At 40.1% G+C, this 24,025-nt stretch overlaps 1 pseudogene; it reads right to left on the bottom strand.

Moving 5' to 3' along the window:
* Positions 1-20,689, bottom strand: part of LOC109565569 (nuclear receptor coactivator 6 pseudogene) — a 133,766-nt pseudogene extending 113,077 nt beyond the window's left edge.
* Positions 20,690-24,025: the final 3,336 nt, after the last annotated feature.

The following is a 24,025-nucleotide window of genomic DNA, read 5'->3' as shown; positions in this document are numbered from 1 at the left end:
CACATTTTAGTTTCAGAAACTGAGACTAGGAAAGTTAACATATTTGCTTGAATTTATGTAGATAATAACACAGCTAAGATTTAAACTACAATATCCTAATTTGAAAGTGAGATGTTCCTTCCACTTAAACGTGCTGCAAGTAAAGATGTTACACAAATGACGGTAAGTATTTTCCTATCAGAAGAAAGCTATTTCAGAAATCTACTGCTTTGAGGACATGGAGGTAAATGATCTAATCAAAATCTTAAAGAATTTAAGTTCTTTTTGAAAAGTTTACCTTATATTTAATTATTAATTGATTGGTTAAGGGAAAAGTACTTATTTGAATGTCAAATATAATGTCATGTTTAAAGCTATTTTGTAGATTATCTTTGCCTGCTATTGCTACTGCTAAGTCACTTCAGTCGTGTCCGACTCTGTGCGACCCCATAGACGGCAGCCCACCAGGCTCCCCCGTCCCTGGGATTCTCCAGGCAAGAACATGGAGTGGGTTGCCATTTCCTTCTCCGATGCATGAAAGTGAAAAGTGAAAGTGAAGTTCTTCAGTCATGTCTGACTCTTAGTGACCCCATGGACTGCAGCCCACCAGGCTCCTCCATCCATGGGATTTTCCAGGCAAGAGTACTGGAGTGGGGTGCCATTGCCTTCTCCGTATCTTTGCCTAGAGAATGGTTATAATGTTACCCCTGAATATTTTTTCTACTGGCAACAAAAGTAAACATTCATGAGTCTCTACCTGTTAGGCGTTGAGGGTAGAGTCCCAGTGACTTTCAAAAAAAATTTTTTTCTGCTCTATAGGTGAAATTGAGTCCTTTGTCATTGAAGTCCAGCCTGGACCCTGTGATCTATTTTCTTAGCTTTATCTTTTCAGCATGGAATAGTTTGAAAGCCTTTGCCATGGGTTTTTAATCCATTTTAAACACGGGCAAAATATACTCACTAAAAGTGTCCTAAGCTTACAAAAATATACTACCTCCATCTCGGCATAGTAACACCAATCTTTCAACAAATGTCACTTTATAGAAACCTTCTAAAATCACTGAAAATGAGGGATTGTGCAATTAAAAGATTACTCATGAATCAGTTCAGTTGCTAAATTAATTCTCAGTCACTTTTCTGTTCAGAATGGTTAAGCCCCATAGCACTACAAGGACTATTTTTTCTACTAGAATTAAAAAGATTAAGAAGAGCAATAAAGAATCATTAGTTCATCAAGTCCATTTATCTCAATAGTAGAGCAATCTTTGGAACAACGGACTGGTTCCAAATTGGGAAAAGAGTACATCAAGACTGCATATTGTCACCTTGCTTATTTAACTTCTATCCTATGCAGAGTACATCATGTGAAATTCTGGGTTGGATGAAACTCAAGCTGGAATCAAGATTGCATGGAGAAAAATCAATAACCTCAGATATGCAGATGACACCACCCTTATGGCAGAAAGTGAAGAGAAACTAAAGAACCTCTTGATGAAGGGGAAAGAGGGGAGTGAAAAAGCTGGCTTAAAATTTACTATTTAGAAAACTAAGATCATGGTATCCAGTCCCATCACTTCATGGCAAATAAATGGGGAAATAATGGAAGCAGTGAGAGAGTTTTATTTTCTTGGGTTCCAAAATCACTGCAGATGGTGACTGCAGCCGTGAAATTAAAAGACGCTTACTCCTTGAAAGAAAAGTTGTGACAAACCTAGACAGCATATTAAAAAGCAGAGACATTACTTTACAGACAAAGGTCCATATAGTCAAAGTTATGGTTTTTCCAGTAGTTATGCATGGGTGTGAGAGTTGGACCATAAAGAAAACTGAGCACTGAAGAACTGATGCTTTTGAACTGTGGTGTTGGAGAAGGCTCTTGAGAGTCCCTTGGACTGCAAGATCAAACCAGTCAATCCTAAAGGAAATCAGTCTTGAATATTCACTGGAAGGACTGATTCTGAAGCTGAAGCTCCAATACTTTGGCCACTTAATGAGAGGAACTGACTCACTGGAAAAGACCCTGATGCTGAGAAAGACCTAAGGCAAAAGGAGAAGAGGGTGGTAGAGGATGAGATGTTTAGACAGCATCACCGACTCAATAAACATGAATTTGAGCAAACTCTGGGAGATGGTGAAGGACAGGGAAGCCTGGCATGCTGCAGTTTATGGGGTCACAAAGAGTCAGACGTGATTTAGCAACTGAACAACAACAACAACATTCGTGAAATATGCAAAGAAACAAAGAAAGGTAACCCTTTGTTTACCTTTACCACCAAAGAGTGGGACATGACTGAGTGACTGAACTGGATTGAATTTTGTTAATGAGGTTCCACTTAAAATTTATTGTTTTTGTCTGTCATCCTTATATTTAACATTTTCTTAAACCACATACTTGGAAAGTGATTACATCACTAAATACAGTGCATTTCTTTTATCTATTTAGTTTTTAACACATAGATTTCTATATCAAGGAATTACCTAAAATAATGAAAAAACATGCTGCTGTCATTATTCTTCTCCTGGTATGATATCTCCTTTTCCCTCTTTACCATAGTCAGACCCATTGAAATAAGTTGAAATAATTCTTTATGTGACACATGGATGAAAAATAATATGCTAAATTGCTTCAGTGGTATCCATCTGACTCTTTGCAACCTTATGGACCCTATGGTAGCCCACCAGGTTCCTCTGTCTGTGGGATTCTCCAGGCAAGAATACTGGAGTGGATAGTCATTCTCTTCTCCAGGGGATCTCCAGACCCATGGATCAACCCCAAGTCTCTTATGGCTCCTGCATTGGCAGGCGGCTTCTCCTGATCTGATATCTTTTTCTCTCTCCTCACCATAGTCAGAACCATAGTCACCATAGTCAGAAATGATTCTTTATTTGACACATGGATGCAAAATAATGTACGTCATACCTCATAATATTTGAACTTGGTTCCACTGTTCTCACTGGTTTACACTCTTGAATAAAGTCATCATTTTTTGTTTTCTTTTCTTTTTTTAACCACACAAAAAAATCAATAAAATTTAAACTGTTTAGTTTTAAATGTGCAGTCTCTATCCTGACTTACAGAGCACCTGTACATGACTCAGTTAATATGTACAGGAATATTATCTTATTATGAAGATAGTACATGGTCATTTAAGAAAAAGATTAAATGAATTAAGCAAACATTTTAGTTATATATAAGCATGAAGGTAGGAGAAGAAGGGAACGACAGAGGGTGAGATGGTTGGATGGCATCACTGACTCAACGGACATGAGTTTGGGTAAGCTCCAGGAGTCAGTGATGAACAGGGAGGCTTGGGGTGCTGCAGTCCATGGAGTCACAGAGAGTTGGACACAACGGAGCGACTGAACTGAACTGAACTGACTGATGTATCCACACTGCCTGCGTATAATGTTACAATTATTTTGATAGCTCACCAATGTGATGTGTTAGTATTATTATATTCTATAAAACTTAGTTGACTGCCTCACAAATGGGACAATATATATATTTTTTTCCATATATATGACCAACATTATATCTAAATTTATATCTATCAAAATGCTACACCATATTTTATTTAGTATCTGTAAGTAGCTACCTACATTTTGCCTCATTTTTCACAACTTCAAATAACAGTGATATAAATCCTTATACACATATTATTTTCTATTACATTTTCTTCAAGACTATTTATTATAAGTGGAGTTTTTGAGTCAACACGAGCATATTTTTCATATCCAATATTTCTATTAAATATACTGGAAGTATTTTAGTAATTTGCATGCAGTGCATGAGATTCCCCATCATTTATAACTTTTAAAATCTTGACCAGTCTAAAAAGCAAAGCATGTTTAACAAACCTTATTTTTGAGTTTTATTTCTGGGTATGTTGACTTTTTATAGTATTAATTGAACATTTCTATTTCTTCTACACCACAGATAAAGCCTGAGGAGTCAGAATACTGAAAGGAAGACATGACATACGTTACCTACAATTTGCCACAAATTATCTCCCTATCTTAGTAAGAAAACTGATATAAGCACATTACTAAGTATGTAGTGAATCTGTTCCAAGAAGTAAAATAAATGACATCTCAGACCTGGCTGCCTTTATGGATGCTGCCTACAACATCCCTTTGAGTCATTTTGAACTTACTATCCAACATATCTCACATTTTTTCAGCCACTGCATATATTTTCATGATTACTTTTAAGTATACTAAAAGTAAGTTATTAGATAAGAAAGTTCACAAAATAATGTAAGTAGGAGTACACTCTACATCATTATTGGTATGGAGATCTTTATTATGCTGCATAGAATATAACATCAAAGACACTGGCTAAATTGAAGTCCATTTTTACAGTAGATCTTCAATCAGGAATTATGCTTTCTGACAAAAAATATATTTTAATATTACTGTTTTGACTGATGAGTGATTTTTGAGTTCATGCAGGAGAGGTGCATAAATTTACTTTCCAGTTATGGTTCTTCCTAGTAAAAAGCTGAATAATTAAGTTCTACTACAAATACCTTGCTTATATTACGTTTCTTCATTTTGTAGGTTAATGTGGCCCAAATCCATTTAAAATCAATAATGTCTTTCATAACACAGTCATGTTTCTTAGATATATAAATTCATACCAGTAAAGAGGATGATGTTGCAAGCAACAAATATTCTTTCAGATATTCATCATCTACTAGTAAATGTAACTGCTCACAGTCTGATGAGTTTCAGGTCATTGACAACATCAAAAATGTAAGTCACTAGTATTACAAGCTAAATGTCTTTAGTATCAAAAATTTGCTTCAGTATTGTAGATTGAGATATTTTCTCATTGTTTAAGATGGCACCATTTTAAGGCATATTTCCCTGGTGGCTCAGATGGTAAAATGTCTGCCTGCAACGCGGGTGACCTGGGTTTGATCCCTGGCTCAGGAAGATCTCCTGGAGAAGGAAATGGCAAACCATTCCAGTACTCTTGCCTGGAAAATTTCATGGACGGAGGAGCCTGGTAGGCTACAGCCCATGGGATCACAAAGAGTTGCACATGACTGAGCAACTTCCCTTCCTTTCCCTTTTCTTTTTCATTTAAGTACAGAATATCACATGCACACACATATGCTACTGTTGTGTCATGTAGTATAGGCTAGTTTACACTACAGCAATGAATATTCCCAATAACAAATGGTATATGTTTCTGACTAATTCTGCATGCCTATCATGGGTTGGTTAGAATCTTAGATTGATGAACACTTTATCTCAAAATAGGTTCTACCAATATTCTAACAAAGGGAAAGGATTTGACCAATGGATTCTGGCACTGAATGTTCCTACCAGAAAGTGATCTTGATGGTTAATTTTATGTGTCAAAGGAGTTAGGTTATGGTGCCCAGTTGTTCAATCAACAATGAAATTTTCTGAAGGAGAAAAATTCTGTCTCCAGATTATAACACAGAAATCATTTTGAGTTTCCAGCCTTCTCTCACACAGAATTTGTACTCAAAATTGAAATATCAACTCTTGCTTAAATTTCCAGACTTCCAATGTGCTGGCCTACCATTCAAAATTGAGACTTTCTAGCCCCCACAATTGCTTAATTCTGTGTTTAACTTTTTGAGGAATCAACAGAAAGTTTCCCATGATGACTACACCATTGTACATTTCAACAGCAATGTACGAGAAACCCAATTTTTCCACATTCTCATGAACACACTTGTCATTTTCCTTTTTTCCCCCTATAATTTTAGCTGTCTTAGTGGGAATGAAGTAGTGGATGGTTATTTTAAAATCAAATCAACTTGATATTTTGTTATTAATCTTGTCCATTTTTATGTTTTCCATTTTAAACATTTGGATCACATATTTATAGTCTTTCTAATAATTTTATTAAATTATATCCATGATTGCTTTGATTTGGCTTATACTGTCATATGATGCAGAGAAGGCAATGGCACCCCACTCCAGTACTCTTGCCTGGAGAATCCCATGGACGGAGTAGCCTGGTAGGCTGTAGTCCATGGGGTCGCTAAGAGTCGGACACAACTGAGCGATTTCACTTTCACTTTCACTTTTCACTTTCCTGCATTGGAGAAGGAAATGGCAACCCACTCCAGCGTTCTTGCCTGGAGAATCCCAGGGATGGGGGAGCCTGGTGGGCTGCTGTCTATGGGGTCGCACAGAGTCAGACATGACTGAAGCGACTTAGCAGCAGCAGCAGTAGTCATATGATGAATTTTCTTCTATTTGAGCTCATATTTTCTGGGAGAGAAATAATTCTGTGAGAATTCTTAAAGTCCTGGATTGAGCACAATTTTTCTTCAAAAAAGATTTCCTGAAGAATGACCAAAATGGTGGAGCATGAAGACTCTGATCCCAACTCTTCTCACAGGCACACCAAAATTACAACTGTTTACAAAACAACTATTAATAAAAAACTAAAACCTATCAAAAAATTGTCTACAACCAAATATATAAAAAAAGAAGCACACAAAATGGGCAGGAGTATGGATTCGAAGTAGAGTCAAGACCAAAAACCTTGGTTGCTGCTGCTGCTAAGTCGCTTCACTCATGTCTGACTCTGTGCAACCCCATAGACGGCAGCCCACCAGGCTCCCCCATCCCTGGAATTCTCCAGGCAAGAACACTGGACTGGGTTGCCATTTTCTTCTCCAATGCATGAAAGTGAAAAGTGAAAGTCAAGTCGCTCAGTCATGTCTGACTCTTAGCGACCTCATGGACTGCAGCCCACCAGGCTCTTCCATCCGTGGGATTTTCCAGGCAAGAGTACTGGAGTGGGGTGCCATTGCCTTCTCCATAATCCTTGGTGGTGACCCACAAACAGGAGGATAATTACAACTTCAGAAGTTCTCTCCAAGGAGTAATTGGTCGGAGCCCCACATTAGACTCCTCAGCCCTGTGTTTCTGTACTGGAAATATGAGCTCATAGAAAGTTTGACTTTGAAGGCTATCAGGGCTTGCTTTCAGGGGATCCAGAGGACTGTCACAAACAAATATTCTACTCTTAAAGGATGCACACAAAATCTCTCATGCTCTGAAACCCAGGACAGAAGCAGTAATTTGAAAGGAGTCTGGGTTAGACTCATCTGCTGGTTTTAGAGACTCTCCCAAAGAGGCAGAACACAACTGGAGCTCACCGTGGAGACATAGACACTGGCAGCAGCCATTTTTGAAAGCTTATTCTATGGCACAGACACTGGTGCAGACAAATGCTATATTTTAATCTTTCTTGAAGCTTATTAGCACTGGACACCACCTGACCTACCAGCATGCAGTATGCTTTAAGACTCCCTGATCCCTGTGACATGACCCTATTCACCAAAGTAAGCAGGACAAGACTTTCTCCACAAGTGAGCAGGTATTAGACCCAGGACTAACAAGACTTGGGCATAGAGGTCCCAGGAATTATCTCTACCCACCAGTGAGGCAGCTCTAGCCTTGGAAACAGCCGCACCCACCAGTGGGTAGGCATCTGCCCTAGGGCCTAACTGGGCCTCAACTCTGACCACCTGTGAGATGACACACCAACTATGGGACTTCTGGAGCCCAATAGCAGAGATTCTGGGGCCCCACTCTGCCTAACAGTGAGCTGTCATCAGCCTACAACTCCCTGGGCCCAAGTCTAACACACCAGTAGTATGACAACCAACTCAGGTACCTTCAGGGAACTGTAGGCAGAAACACTAGGACCTGGCTTTCCCCACAAGAGAGACAGAATTAGCCCAGGGCTCAACCTCACACATCAATGGGCTGGCATCAGTCTCAGGATACCAAGTGCCCTGGTAGTGCCCACCATGCGTGGACACCAGGCTCAAGCCACTGCAGCCCCTCAGCCTGCTATGGCAAAACCCAGTCTACTCACCAGCAGGCTAGCACCAGTCTTGGACCCCCTGGTCCCTGACCTGGTCCACTATTAGGCCAACACCAGCTCTGAGAGATTTGGGCCTCTCAGCCAACATCTCTGGGATCCAGTTCCACCAAGCAGTGGGCACACACAAGCTTCAGGGCACCCTGGATACTGCAGTCACCTGTGTCAGAAACAGGCCCCACTTATCAAGGTTCCATTATGCCTGCAGGTGGGTCCCAAGACAAATTAGCCCCAAATATAGCTTCACACAACAATGAATGTGTGTGAAGCCCCAGGAACCAGCTTCACTCTCCATCAGGCTAAAACCAGCTTCAGGAACCCCAGGGCCCTGCAATCAGGGATACCAGTATCCAGCTCTGCCTACCAGTGAACCCCAAGAGAGAGCCCCGACTCTCTGAGCCTTGGCTTCTCCCACTAGGAGAAGATTCAAGAGGTTCTAGATTCAAGTGGTTCTAGATTCAAGAGGCCTGGAACCACAACCACACATGCCAAAACTTGGCTCTGCCCACCACTGAGCTAGCCCCAGCCCCAAACACACCTGGGGTTCTGCAGCCAGCCAACTCATGATCCCACCAACCAGTGGCAACCACCTGGGAAGAGGCCAGCCATGCCCACCAGATTGCACATAGGAGAGAGTCCACCACAATAGAAGGACACATGGAGCCCAAATAGGGGGCATCCATAGAGCATGTAGTTCTGGTGACCACAGGAAATGTGATGCTGGGAAGCATAGGGTATTTCTTATAAGAAACCACTTCTTCAAGGTCAGGAAACATAACCAGCCTACCAACTACATAGAAATAAATATAGTAAATGAGGCAACAGAGGAACATGTTCCAGACAAGAAACATGATAAAACCCCATAAGGACTAAGTGAATTGGAGATAGGCAATCTACCCAATGGGCTTCCAAGGTGGAGTCTGATAAAAAACCTACCTGCAAAGCAGGGGATGTAAGAAAGACTTGGGTGTAAGAGATTCTCCAATCTCTTGAATGTAAGAGATTCCTGGGTCAGGAAGATTCCCCTGGGGAATGGAATGTCAACCCATTCCAGTATTTTTGCCTGGAAAATCCCATGGACAGAGGAGCCTGGTGGGCTACAGTCCATAACATCACAAAGAGTCGGGCATGACTGAAGTGACTTAGCACTCATGTACACAATCTATCAGATAGAGTTAAAAGTAATGATCATAAAGATACTTAAAGAACTGGAGAGAAGAATGGAGGAGCAGAGTGAGAAGTTAGACACTTTCAATAAAGAACAAATATAAAGAAGAACCAATGAGAGATCAAGAATTCAACAACTGAAACAAAAAATACACTAGAAGGAATTAACAGTGGATGATACAGAAGAACAGCTCAGCGAGGCTAGTAGATACTGTAGTGGAAATAACTGCAGTCAAACAAAGAGAAAGAAAAAAAGAATAAAAAGAAATGAGTACAGTTTCAGAGGCCTCTGGGACAACATCAAGCATACTAGCATTTGCATTATAAATGTGCAGGAAGGAGAAGAGAGAGAGGGAGAAAGGAGCAGAGAGCATATCTGATGTAATAATAGTTAAAGACTTCCCTCACTAAGAAAGGAAACAGATATCTATGTCCAAGAATTACAGAGAGTCTCAAACAGAATTAATCCAAAGAGGACTACACCAAGATAAATTATAACTAAAATGGAAAATATTGGAGATAAAAAGAAATTATTGCCAGATGTGGTGGCACGTGCCTGTAGTCCCACCTGCTTGGGAGGCTGAGGCTGGAGGATTGCTTGACCCCAGGAGTTCTGGGCTGTAGTGCACTGACCGATCAGGTGTCTGCACTAAGTTTGGCGTGTGGACACCTCCCAGGAGCAGGAGACCACTAGGTTGCCTAAGGAGGGGTGAACTGGCCCAGGTCGGAAATGGAACAGGTCAAAACTCCCATGCTGATCAGTAGTGGGGTCATGCCTGTGAATAGCCACTGCATTCCAGCCTGGGTAACATAGAGAGACTCTGTCTCTAGAAAAAAAAAAAAAAAAAAGAGAGAGAGAGAGAGAGAAAATATTAAAAGTATCAAGGAAAAGCAGTAATTTACATACAAGGGAAATCCCATAATACTATCGGCTGACTTTTCAGCAGTTTATTTACTTTATTATTTTTTTTTTTTACTTTACTTTACTTCCAAAATGGAGAGAATAGCAGCACTTCCTTTCCCTTTCAAATAACTGCCCAGTCCCTAATTTCTCTATCTCATTTTTAATTAACTGCCAGTTATATTTTTTACCTCTTATTTTTGCATGATCAAGGTTGTATGGGGCCCCAAAACACTTAATCTAGTGAAACCTGTCTTAGTAATTTTAATAGCGAATCAAAGTCATTGCTATAGGTGTTACTATTGCTATTGGTCCTTACTATTGGTTCTTGGTGGGTGTGTGGGTTGAGGGTGACAGTGGAATTTATCTACAAAGTAAATTTTTGTGCTCATTAAGATGCTTATGATTATTTCTCCTCACCTAACTGCAATAATCTCCATAAAACTCCTGCTTTACGGTTCATATTCCCCAGTAACTTAGACATTTCTGTAAATCAAATAACAATGTTAAAGAGATACAATCCAAGAGTGATTCTGAAACTTAAAATTAAGTCTAAGAGACTATATTATTCATGGGAGCAAAGCCTGCAGAACCCAAAATCATGGTAGCTATATTGCCACCATGTCTATGTGCATGATTTGTTACAGGTATATGTAAAACTGTAAAAAGCAATATTTAAATAGCACTGATAATACTAATAGAGAGCTTGTTTTGAGCCTTGCTCTGTTTTAGGTGCTGGACTTTAGAGCTAGAGAGGTTCTAAATTCAGGTCCAGTATTTGATAATTGTGTGACTTGACACAGATTTCTAACTGCACTGATTTTCTGTTTATTTCTATTTATTTCTATGTAAGTTGCCTAACAGGATTGTTGTGCAGGTTAAATACATGATGAACTTAATGTCTTTAGCAAAGACCATGTACAAAGTGACCATTTGCTAGTATTTAAATTATTTCCCACAAACTAACCTCAGTATGTGGGGTGTGTGTGTGTGTGTGTGTGTGTGTGTGTGTGTGTGTGTGTGTGTGTGTATTGTTGCCTATGACTTAGAAAATCCAGCAAATTAGTTGTTCCACTTTGGTCAAAGGATAAGCTAATGAATTTTTATTTTCACACCTTCTTTAAAGCAATTATGTTTAACTTACATTTCTTTCATTTTCCCAGTTCCTTATATAGTCCTTCACTGGCTTTGAAGTCATAGAGTTTGACACCAAGGTGATGAGATTTCCATTTCAAAACAGAAAAAGCCATGTAATTTTTAAGTGGTTTAAAGCATAAAGTTCTCAATTTTGTTACGCCAGAAAACATAAAATTACTTTTACTTGTTTCTTTGTTTTTGATGAATGCTGTGGTTCCAAAGACTAAATATTTAGCTCATCCTCAAACCCTCTTTCATAGCAAAATAAATGTGGATATATGTATAGTAAATAGATTTATACATATTTATAGAGATAGATTTTTATTCATTGAATTTTCAATAAAAGCACTGTTGCCGCTGCTAAGTCATTTCAGTCGTGTGCGACTCTGTGCGACCCCATAGACGGCAGCCCACCAGGCTCCTCTGTCCATGCAATTCTCTAGGCAAAAACACTGGAGTGCGTTGCCATTTCCTTCTTCCAATAAAAGCACATCAACTCACAAACAAAGCAGAGGAGGGAAAATTATTGATAACCTATAGTCTTTAAGATACCTGCTAAAGTGGGCTGTATAAACAGGAAGAGTAAGTGACTGCCTTTATTGAGTGAACCAGAGGGTGCTGTTTAGACTAAAAATGCCACTCCATCTAGGACTTTTTAAGGTCACTATATGAATGCAAAACTACTTTCTGGGGGAAGGTGTCACATAAAAAGAAGTGAAAATAATGTGAGGGAGAAAATGTTTCCAGATCATCAAGGTCAGAATTTTTTGACATCTTAAAAGCTTTTATTTTAATTTTTAATTAGTGTGTAATTTCAATATTGTGATGGTTTCTGCCATACATCGGCATGAATCAGCCATAGGTATACACATGTCCCATCCCTCCTAAATCTCCCTCCTGCCTGCCTCCCCAACCCACCCCTCTAGGTTTTCTTAGAGCACCAGTTTGGGGTTCCTTGCATCATACAGCAAATTACCACTGGCTATCTATTTAAAATATGGTAATGTATATATTTCAATGCTATTCTCTGAAATTATCTCACCCTCTCCTTTACACCTTCAATTTTAATATTTTTTTTAAAGAAATCAAGTCTTTCAGAGCCAGAAGATATATGTATGGTGTGAATTAAAGACTGAGATGAGAGAAATGTGATGAGCAATGAAGAATGACCTGAAACCCCACCACCTTGTTAAGATTACTGTCCCCTCTTCATTTCTATATGAATGATGAAGAGGTTACAAGATGGGGCAGGCATGTCATAATTGGAAATACATATTTACAAAAACTTCTTTTCTATTTGAATGAAGGGATTCCAGTTTCTCTATGGCATGTATTGACCTATTGCCATGTTTTGTATGACCAGAAACTAAATACACTAAGTAAGGTCTGGAGCACTTGAGAAGTTTCTTTTTATAAATCTGAAGGCTTCTTACATGGCGATGGCTGAGTTAGAATTGATGGCATCTGTTTCATATAATCCTATCACCACTCAAGTGAAGCAAGGCTGGATGATAGGAGTGGCTTTACAAAATGTATCTGCTTGTGAGGGTACAACTGGGATCTGAAAAGCAGATCTCAAGTTCTAATTATTTAATAAAGCTTTGTAACTGAATAGAACAAGAGGCTACATGCAAGCAGAATAGTCTTCACAGTTGGTGCTAAATACTTCTTTGTTATGTAAATTAATGAATAAGTAAATAGCATTTTTCCTCAGCTCAATGGGATATTTTGTAGTGTGTTAAGACCATAGTATAATTCTATTTGTTCTTGGGATGCACAGGAGACTTTTAATAAGGACCCAGATTATATGAGATAGAGTAGGCAGTTGCCCTGTCCTTTCCATTTTGAGGATTTCATGTAGTTCATCTACAAAAATCAAGAGAAAAAAAGGTTTTCTTAAATGATTAACCTTATCACTAACATTATATTTTTAGAGGTACATACATTTGAGCCTTTAGAGTTCTTAAGCATCTTTCAAATAATAAATTCTAGGTTTCATTCAGCCTCTAATTTTAGTAAAGTGCTAAATCACACTTAGATAGATATTGGAAAATATTACTAACATTTATTGTTTCTGAAGAATCAGCCGAGAAAACTATATTGTCTATATTATAGCGTTGATGAGGAAAAGAAAGGATAAGGGCATATAATGTTCAGATAACTGGGCATTTAAGGCCTACATAAAAAGGAGATTATTTACAAAATGACAAGACTTTATCATTCAATCAGATCAGATCAATCGCTCAGTCATGTCCGACTCTTTGCGACCCCATGATCTCAGCACGCCAGGCCTCCCTGTCCATCACCAACTCCCGGAGTTCACTCAGACTCACGTGCAGCGAGTCAGTGATGCCAATCAGCCATCTCATCCTCCGTCTTCCCCTTCTCCTTTTGCCCCCAATCCCTCCCAGCATCAGAGTTTTTTCCAATGAGTCAACTCTTTGCATGAGGTGGCCAAAGTACTGAAGTTTCAGCTTTAGCATCATTACTTCCAAAGAACTCCCAGGGCTGATCTCCTTCAGAATGGACTGGTTGGATCTCCTTGAAGTCCAAGGGGCTCTCAAGAGTCTTCTCCAACACCACAGTTCAAAAGTATCAATTCTTCGGCACTCAGCCTTCTTCACAGTCCAACTCTCACATCCATACATGACCACAGGAAAAACCATAGCCTTGACTAGATGAACCTTTGTTGGCAAAGTAATGTCTCTGCTTTTGAATATGCTATCTAGGTTGGTCATAACTTGCCTTCCAAGGAGTAAGCGTCTTTTAATTTCATGGCTGCAGTCACCATCTGCAGTGATTTTGGAGCCCAGAAAAATAAAGTCTGACACTGTTTCCACTGTTTCCCCATCTATTTCCCATGAAGTGGTGGGACCAGATGCCATGATCTTCGTTTTCTGAATGTTGAGCTTTAAGCCAACTTTTTCACTCTCCACTTTCACTTTCATCAAGAGGCTTTTGAGTTCCTCTTCACTTTCTGCCATAAGGGTGGTGTCATCTGCATATCTGAGGTTATTGATATTTCTCCCGGCAATATTGATTCCAGTTTGTGTTTCTTCCAGTCCAGCGTTTCTCATGATGTACTCTGCATATAAATTAAATAAACAGGGTGACAATATACAGCCTTGACGAACTCCTTTTCCTATTTGGAACCAGTCTGTTGTTCCATGTCCAGTTCTAACTGTTGCTTCCTGACCTGCATACAAATTTCTCAAGAGGCAGATCAGGTGGTCTGGTATTCCCATGTCTTTCAGAATTTTTCACAGTATTGTGATCCACACAGTCAAAGGCTTTGGCATAGTCAATAAAGCAGAAATATATGCTTTTCGGGAACTCTCTTGCTTTTTTGATGATCCAGCGGATGTTGGCAATTTGATCTCTGGTTCCTCTGCCTTTTCTAAAACCAGCTTGAACATCAGGAGGTCCATGATTCACATATTGCTGAAGCCTGGCTTGGAGAATTTTGAGCATGACTTTACTAGTGTGTGAGATGAGTGCTATTGTCCATATTTACATCTATATCAATTTAAGTGGATTAATATTTGCACAATAACTCCAAGTGATCGATAATGAGTGCTGACAGTTTTGTTCTTTGGAATAATAATGGAGTCACCACTGGGTATATCTTCAGTGTCAATTAAACTGATTAATAAATGGGAAAATGGAAGCATAAGACTTTGTAGTTGTTCTAAGGAATGCCAAAGTTGTTGTTGCTGTTTAGTCACTAAGTCATGTCCATCTCTTTGCTGCTCCATGGACTGCCTCATGCCAGGCTTCCCTGTCCTTCACTGTCTCACAGAATTTGTTCAAACTCATGTCCATTGAGTCAGTGATGCCTTCCAACCATCTCATCCTCTGTCACCTCCTTCTTCCCTTGTCCTCAATCTTTCCCAGCATCAGGGTCTTTTCCAATGCCTAAATAATAGTAACAAAAATACGATACACCCCCAGAGCAATACAATCAAAATGGTACAGAAAAGATAGAATAGTGAGGCTTAGTTTGCTTTTCTGTCAGCTCTAACCTCTGTGTATCTCCTTAAGCAAACAGTAGCATCATAGATGACACCAGCCTATAGCCCAGGTAATTTCTGTGATGAATTGGCAGCAGAGGGACAGTGATCATCACATTTTTACTTTTACCCTTTATATTCACTTGCAAAACTTAAGGACAAGGATTCAGCTTTTTATCTGTATTTGTGTTGGGGTTTGTTAAGTGAAATGTCTTCAATATTCTCAAATAGCCTCTCCTCTGAATATAGAAACTGTCACCCTCAACAAAACACAGCAGTCCAAAGAGACCAACACTTAGTCTCTTTTTCCTGATGTTTTAAAGAAATGAGTGAGTTACCAAAATGCCCTGGATTCATTTCACTGTGAAATGTAAAAGAAATACATGTTTTCTCACTCCAGTCAGAAACATGTTAAAGCTCTGAAGCATAACACCAGATATTTCTTGCACAGTGGTTTTGTCCTATTGATTATCATGTACACGCTAGTCTTATTCTCATTTAACCAGCCAACAAGTATTCCCCATAGAACTTCAAAATGGCTAATACCTTATGGTGAATTGTTCACCCCTGGGAAAATGTTTGTTTTGATCTATTTCAACAATTGCTGTACATCTATAAAATAGGTGACAATTATAACTTGATGAGGGAATATATCTTTTCTGCATCTGTAACTTCACAACCAACTGCATCTTCTTTAGAGGCAGAGATCAGATATGATGTGTCTGTCCTGTGGTATAATTACCCTATACCAGAGTCCCAATGGCTCAGTGGGAAAAGAATCCGACTGAAATGTAGGAAACACCGGAGATGCAAGTCCAATCCCTGGGTCAGGAAGATTCCCTGAAGAAGGACATGGCAACCCACTCTAGTATTCTTGCCTGGAAAATGCCATGGACAGAGAAACCTGGAAAGCTACAGTCCATGGGGTCACAAGAGTTGGACATGACAGAGCAACTAAACAGCAGCAGAAGAGTCCCAATATTAGTGCCAAGAAAGACCTTGACAGTTATTGAAATATGAAGAGGTTATATTACTCTTAGGCTCTTATGTAGCTACATTAAATTTAATTGTAGATTGAGAACTATTTGCAAGTATTCTTGACCTATTTAATAACAAAACAGTTTCCAAAATCCAAATCCACAAATCAAATGTTCTTTTTATGCTATAACCACCGTTAACCCAAATCTTATCACTCAGTCTTTGTTTTTAAGTACAGAAGGTGAAAGAAAAGGAGAAACTATGATTTGCATGTGTGTATATGTATTTGTGATGAATAAAACATTGGGTTGAATATTACCACATATATATACCCTAATGTTTGACCATCACCAATTTTTTTTATTATTATTATTTTAGAAAAGTAAAATTAGACTGTTCAATTGCTTTTTTCCAATGTCCCAAGGTTGCTAAATAGCCAGTATTCTACCTTTGACAATTCTATTACCAAAGTTCAACTGCAAAAAAATGGAAATTCTTTTGAATTTCTTTCAGGGACGTCTTTAGGTTGTTCTGATTAAATAGTGAATATAAACACTGGGGTTTGTTAATCTTCTTTATTGTTCTTATTAATCTTTCATGATTTTCCTGCACACACTGCTTAAGAAGAGAACACGAAGAGAGTTTGGGAAAGCCAGCAATGAGAGGGAGTGTGCTTTGCCTTTGTGCCAGCACTCTGTGCAACACTGTGGATCTTTCCTTCTGTTTTGCTCTCATTCCCCTCTTCGCGGTGGAGCTCACCTCTTCTCTCTGCTAGTGCCATCCAGGTAGCCCAGCTTCCAGCTTGTTTTCCAGTATGTATGGTTCTGCTGCAGAACCACGTGGTTTCACTAGTTGTCACTACTCATGGCCAGGATGTTCCAGATCAAGTCACTACCAACACAATGTTATTCCTTCCTCCTGGGTCAAATCTTGCCAGAGTTGAACTTTTCATAATGCCTACCTTTGTTGTCACCATTGCATCTGTTTCTGCTGATGTCAACTTTACCAGTTCCCTCAGAACTACAAGATTGCTCACAGAAGTAGGAGAGTATTCTCTAATCCTTTAATCAAAATTCAAAAATACCCATCTCCTTCTCCATTCCAGTAGAAATGCTGGTATCATAAATGACATATTAAGCTTGATCTTTCACTTTTGAGTAAACATTGATGGATAAATTTTCAGTATTTATCTCAACATATCAAAGACCATTCAATTGGTACCATATTCTGTCCCAAAGAAACACTTTTTCTCCTTGTCTGGTGTTGGCACACCTTTCACTTCACTCTCCTAGGATGACTTACATGCTTTCCAAGGGCACCATTTCTGAAGACTGGAAAGTGGTGTATGTCCCAAATTTTATTTGAGAATGACTTTGTCTAGAGACTCACTTTGCATTCCCAATATAATTCTTCAAAATGTTTTTCTTAAATATCCATCAAAAGCTCATGAAAAGAGAATTCCTGTTTTATCATCTGATTTCTCAGCACCCCCTTAGAGAATACATCAATAACAATTCCATCTGTGAGTCTCTAGATGCTTATTCTCACCAAATGAAATAGGTTCTGGGTAGTTTGACTCTTTCTTGGTGCTATTAATACATACATTTCCAGAAAAGTTTGATTCAACCCATAGCTATAATCACATCTTATGGTAACACAGTGACCTAACCTAGCAGTCACAAACAATTTGCTGTTGATAAACTTTGAAGTGGTCCTAGAAAAGAGGTTGCTAAGAAATTATTTTGATTCTGTGGAAAGGTCAACACATGGGGCTCTTCTAAGAGCAGCTATTTAGCACAGTGACAAAAAGGTGCCATAGGGCTTAGAAGGAAACCATATCAAAGAGTCCAGCCAAATTTAGTGAAACAATAATGAAAAAAGACATTGCAAGTAAAAGATAAATTGCACAAATAGAACCCCTAAATCTGGATCAAAATGTGTATGAGTTTTAATCACAGGATAATATTGCTGTGATGTGGGAATGGTATTGGTCAAGGGACAAACAGTTGTAATTTTGATGAAGAGACAAGATAACATTTTATTTACCATTGGAAAATAAAACAAAACAATATTCTGAGGTTACCTCAAGTTCCTGGCTTATTTTTTTTTATTTAATATTTATTTATTTTGGCTGTGCTGGGTCTTAGTTGTGGCATATGCAGTCAATCCCCTGACCAGGTTGAACCTGGGCCCCCTGTATTAGGAGCATGAAATCTTAGCCACTGGACCACCAGGGAAGTCCCCTCTGCTTATTTTGCTTCTTCCTTTTCCCCTAGTGTTTCTGCCACTAGTTTTCCTTTCTGAATTTTTCTTATTTTGGTTTATCTTTTGCAAGATAACTTTTGGTTTATCTTTGGTTGTGGGCTAGATCCAGAGTGTCACCCCCAAATGGGCTTATACATATATTTTTGTTTCTTTTACTTAAATTTCTATCCCAAGTGCCAGTTGCACTCAGGGCCCAATGTCATTCAGACTGTAAATATTTCTTCTTTAATTAATTTATTTTTTAATTGAACGATAATTGTTTTATGGAATTGTGTTGGTTTCTGCCAAACATCAACATGAATCAGCCATAGGTATACATATTTAATGATTATTCACTAGCAATGATTCTCTTACATGTCATAGAGAAGGTATAATCCCAGCTGACATAGACAATAAGGGCTCAGCTCTTACCCTACATCCTCCCTAGATGCAACATCATGTATTTAAGTACTGGTCTATAATATTTCTTGTTGCCCTTCTGTCTTGGTGATGGTAGAGAAGCTGAATCCTGTCTCCATACCCTGATAACAAATTAAATCTCAGGGACAGAGTTTGGAGTGAAGTAGAAAATAGCTTTACTGTTTTTCCAGGCAGAGGGGGCCACAGAGGAATAGAGCCCTCAACACTGTGTCTCAACCTGGATGGAGTAGTGAGGAGTTTTATAGTAATGGTTCAAAGAGGCTGTGATCAGATTGTGGACATTCTTTTGACTGGTTGGTAGTGAAATAATTGGAAGTCAGCATCATCCCTTCTGTTTCCAACCAGTCTGAGGTCTGCATGTTTGTGGGCAGGTACTGTTGTTAACTATTAACTTCTCCCACCTGATAGGGGTTTCAGTTTCTGTAAAACAAAGATATATTTGTGTGTATCCCTTGACGGGGAACCATGACCCTTCCCTGAGACTGCATAATTGTTTCTCTTGACTATATCTCCCTTATCTTGCATCCTCTCCTTTCCCTGATTAACAACCACTTTAACCTGCCATTAGAACTCAGGGGAAGTCATGAAGGTTGAATGAAGCCTGTTTCCTAATGAAAGAAATGGGGGACATAGAAGGCTTTTGTGCCCAGGAGTCCCACACACAGGGTCCTGCTGATATTAGTAGTAACACAAGTGACAGCAGATGCAGCCTGTCCAGTTCCTGACTCCTGATGAGAATGTCCACCAAGTCAGCCAACTTAATTGCACTTCTGACAAACATATTTCAGCTTTGACTGATCTTGGAATCCTACCTGACAAATAAACTAGTTTACATGCTTATCTGTTAATCCTTTGCTATACCAGTAACTTTAAGTAATGGTATTCTCAAACTACTTGAGAAGGTTCAGTATTTCCTAGGAGCAAGATATAGAACAATACCCTGGATCATTATTAGGTTTAAACACAGTGTAGACCAAACAGAAAGGAATGGAAATGATTAAAGAAGGGAAAAGGTCTGAATTCAAATCCTGTGCTTTTAATTTCCTACTGGGTAATGTGACTTAGGTTTTGAAAGCCTCATTTTGAGAGAGTCATTTCCTAGGCAGGTTGATAGGGAGTCTACGGGTCCCCAAGGAGAGAGGGGTCTGGAATTCTCAAGGAGGAAGAAAGGACAAACTTTTTTTCTTTCTCCACATTCCTTAGGATTATATAACAATAATGTATCCTGCCTAAGGACAGTCTTTGGATTCAACCTTCTGTTATCTTAAAATGTTAATTATGGGAGTAGACCTGGTCTTTACAAGGATGTATCTTGCCTGAGGACAGTGTTATCTTAAAATGTAAACTATGAGAGTAGGTCTGATGAGGTCTTTACAACCTCCAGACATTCTTTGGATTATATAACCTCATTGTTAACACTAGCAAGCGGGTATTCTTTCTGCCCTCTTCTGGTGCCTATGTCAGAAGCTTTCTCTATTTCCTTTATACTTTAATAAAACTTTATTACACAAAAGCTCTGAGCGATCAAGCCTTGTCTCTGGCCCCAGATTGATTTCTTCTCCTCCGGGGGCCAAGAATCCCGGTATATTCACGTGATTCAACAACCTTTCATCTTGGGGGCTCATCAGGGATCCTTCAGGACAAGGTAAGGATGCTTGGAGCTTTAGTTCTTTGTTCTCTTAGCGAACACATTTTCTGCTGTGCTTTACTAACTCTACCGTCCTTGTGTGAATGAATGGCATGCCCTTCATGAAGCAAGTAAGGAGCCCTGCTCTGCGGTTCCACGGCGATCTCATACGGCTTATGGCAAAAACCTGTCGGGGCATTATACCGACCTGCCAATGCCAAGAAGCACCCAATGTCTCCTTTGGGAACAGACCAGAAATGGGCAAAGCGTGTGGACTGAACTCTCCTTTCTTGGTCAAACTTTTCGGTCTCTTTTACCATTTCATAACTCCTTGGGAATTAGAAGTACTAACCTAATCTATCGGATCATAGACTTTCAAGGGACTTGTGATCTATACTGTTATTGTGTACTGTGGCTTAGGTCCCAAACTTGGATTGGTAGCCAATAAAGCGCCTAGCCTAGCTAGGAATCAAAAGTTCGGAAGCTAGATGGAGCTCTGAGGTTAAAGGTTACTCAGATTGGGACTGCAATGGGTTTTTTTCTTTGGTAACACCGGCTCCTAGTGGATCAGAGGAGGCTGTTATACTGGTGTGGTGATGCTTGGAAAGAACATCTCAGTTTTATGTTCACGTCGGTCTTATTGTAGTCAGGAAATACTCAGGGTCATGCACAGGCACTCAGGTGACACATGTTTTCCCCAGCGGTCTTAGCTTGGGAGGTATTCCGGAAGGTTACTCTGCTTCACCCCGGGTGACATCAGAGGCAAGCAAGGTTAAAAGTGAAGAGCTGGATGTGAAGTAGGGATGCTATCAAGTCTACCCCTGGTACATCCCCACCCCATCTCGGTGGTAGAACCGGGAGGGACGAGTACGGCGCCTGAATTGATAAGGGACAGACTAAGTCCGACCAGGAAGGAAAAGCTTTTGGTGTATCGTCTGTCTACACCCCCATCTAGAGCAGGGAGGGATGCCTCCGGTAGAAAAATGGCCTTGGTCGCTTTTTTCTCTCTTACAGATGGGAGCTAACAATTCCAGCCTCACTCCTTTGAACTGTATCCTGAAAAACTGGGATAGATTTGATCCCCAGGGCTTAAAGAAGACACACTTGGTCTTCTTATGTGATGCTGCATGGCCACGGTATCCATTGGAGGACAGCTAACGGTGGCCAGTTGGAGGGTCTCTTAAGTATAATACTGTTCTACAATTAGACCGATTCTGTAAGGAACAAGGGAAATGGGGAGAAGTAGCATATGTGTTGCCCTTTTTCTCTCTGCGAAATATGTCAGACTTATGTCCTAAGGGTATAGATTTGGGCGTGAAACCTTCAGCTCCCTCCTGTCCTCTTACTTTGCCCCCATACCGGGGACTCCAAACTGGGATTCAAACTGCCCACATGGAGGTCCAAACAACTTCTGTCTCAGTATGACCTCAGACTACTCTGGTTTCAGTAGAAACTCAGACCATCGAAGTAAGAGATGAGATGGAGGACAGGAGACAAAGAGAAAAAGAAAAACAGGTTTCTCCAATCTATCCCTAGGATCATATGTGCAGAACAGCCGGAGAGACTGAGGAACAGCCACACAAGCTGTTGCCTCTTTATGAAACACCCACCGGGAGAAATAATCAGTCTGTGAGAGTTAATAAGTCTTTCTCTTATCAAGAAATACAAAGAATCAAGGAGGATCTGGGAGACTATTTAGAGGACCCAGAAAAATATATTAGAGCTTTTAAAGGTGTTAACTCTCCTTTATGACCTCACTTGGAAGGATGCGATGTATATCTTGGGACAAACGCTAACTCCTGAGTCAAAGACTTTGGGAAAAGCGGTTGCTTATGGAGATGAATGGCTTAGTAATGAATCAGTAGGGAAGAGGGAGAACGAGATAACAGCCCTCTCCACTGGGAATCAGGCGGTTCCAACTATAGAACCAAACTGGGACTACAACACAGCTAAAGGAAGATGGGATCAGAGTCATTTTGTTAGATGTATTCTTGAAGGACTTAGGCAGGCGTGTTCTAAGCCTTTAAACTATGGCAAATTGGCAGACATAGAACAGGAGAAGGAAGCTCCTGGTAAATTCCTAGATAGACTGAGAGAAGGCCTTCGCAGATTCACTGAGATTGATCCTGAAAGTGAAGAGGGAAAAGTGATCTTAAAGGATAGATTTCTCACTCAATTGGCTCCATATATCCGCCGTAAGCTATTAAAACAGGCGTATGGACCAAATCAGTCTTTAGATACTCTGTTACAACTGGCTCAGACAGTCTATTATGGTAGGGAATATGAGGAAAAGAAAGAAAGGCAAAAAAAGACAAAGGAAAAGGCAGAAGCCTTCGCCATGGCTATGAAAAACGTTCTTAAACAGCCTGAGAAAAATGCCCAGGGGGGCCCAGGTGAAAAGGGATGGGCTTGCTATTACTGTGGAAAGGAGGGGCACCTCAAGCGGGACTGCCCTCAGGCATCTAAGCCGCCCCTCCCCGCCCCCCCCCCCCCCCCCCCCCCCCCCCCCCCGTCCCGGGCTCCATGTCCAGTCTGCAAAGGACCACACCGGAAGAGAGACTGCCCCCAGAGGCATAGGTCTCCGGGGTCGGACTCTCAAGACAATCAGGACTGAAGGTGCCCGGGGGTCCCCACACAGGCTCCCGTCCTAATTACACCTGAGGAACCCCAGGTATTAATACTTGTGGGGGGGCCAATCCATCGATTTCCTTTTAGATACTGGGGCAACTTATTCTGTGCTTACTGAAGCCCCTCGCCCACTTTCTTCCCAATCCGCTTCCGTGATGGGACTGTCTGGACGAGCCAAAAGGTATTATTTCAGTTATTCTTTATCTTGCAACTGGGATTCTGTGCTGTTTTCACACGAGTTTCTGATCGTGCCAGAATCTCCCTCACCCCTTTTGGAAAGGGATATACTGATCAAGGTCCATGCCTCTGTTTTCATGAATATGGAGCCCTCCCTTTCTCTCCCTTTAGTTGAACAAAATGTAAATCCTAGAGTATGGGCTGATGGAAAATCTGTGGGTCAAGCACAAAATGCTATTCCTGTAGTTGTTTAGCTCAAAGATTCACACGTATTTCAACATAAGAAGCAGTATCCACTGAAACCTGAAGTTAAGGAAGGGATAAAACCCATCATCGAAAATTTAAAGGAGCAGGGACTATTAACTCCCTATAACAGTCCTTGCAACACTCCTATTTTGGGTATAAAGAAATCGAATGGTAAATGGAGACTAGTTCAAGATTTATGAATAATAAATGAGGCTGTAGTTCCTTTACACCCCGTGGTGCCTAATCCTTATATCTATTGTCTGAAATTCCTGAACGGGCCAAATATTTCTCAATAATTGATTTAAAGGATGCCTTCTATTCAGTGCCTTTGGCGGAAGAAAGTCAATTTCTATTTGCCTTTGAAGACCCTACACAGCCAGCTTCTCAGTTAACCTGGACAGTTTTGCCCCAGGGATTTTGTGACAGTCCTCACCTATTCGGACAAAGTTTGTCACGGGATCTACAAATCTTCAATAGCTCTGAAGGAGTGGTGTTACAATATGTAGATGATATTTTGCTCTGTGCTGAGACAGAGGAAGCTTGTTCGCGAGCCTCAGAAGATTTCTTAAACTTTCTGGCAGACTGTGGTTACAAGGCATCAAGAG

This window comes from Bos indicus, chromosome 11 (assembly GCF_029378745.1).
Source record: "Bos indicus isolate NIAB-ARS_2022 breed Sahiwal x Tharparkar chromosome 11, NIAB-ARS_B.indTharparkar_mat_pri_1.0, whole genome shotgun sequence".
Lineage (NCBI taxonomy): Eukaryota > Metazoa > Chordata > Mammalia > Artiodactyla > Bovidae > Bos > Bos indicus.
The sequence above is the reverse complement of the archived record's forward strand: the minus strand, read 5'-3'. Positions and strand labels throughout refer to the sequence as shown.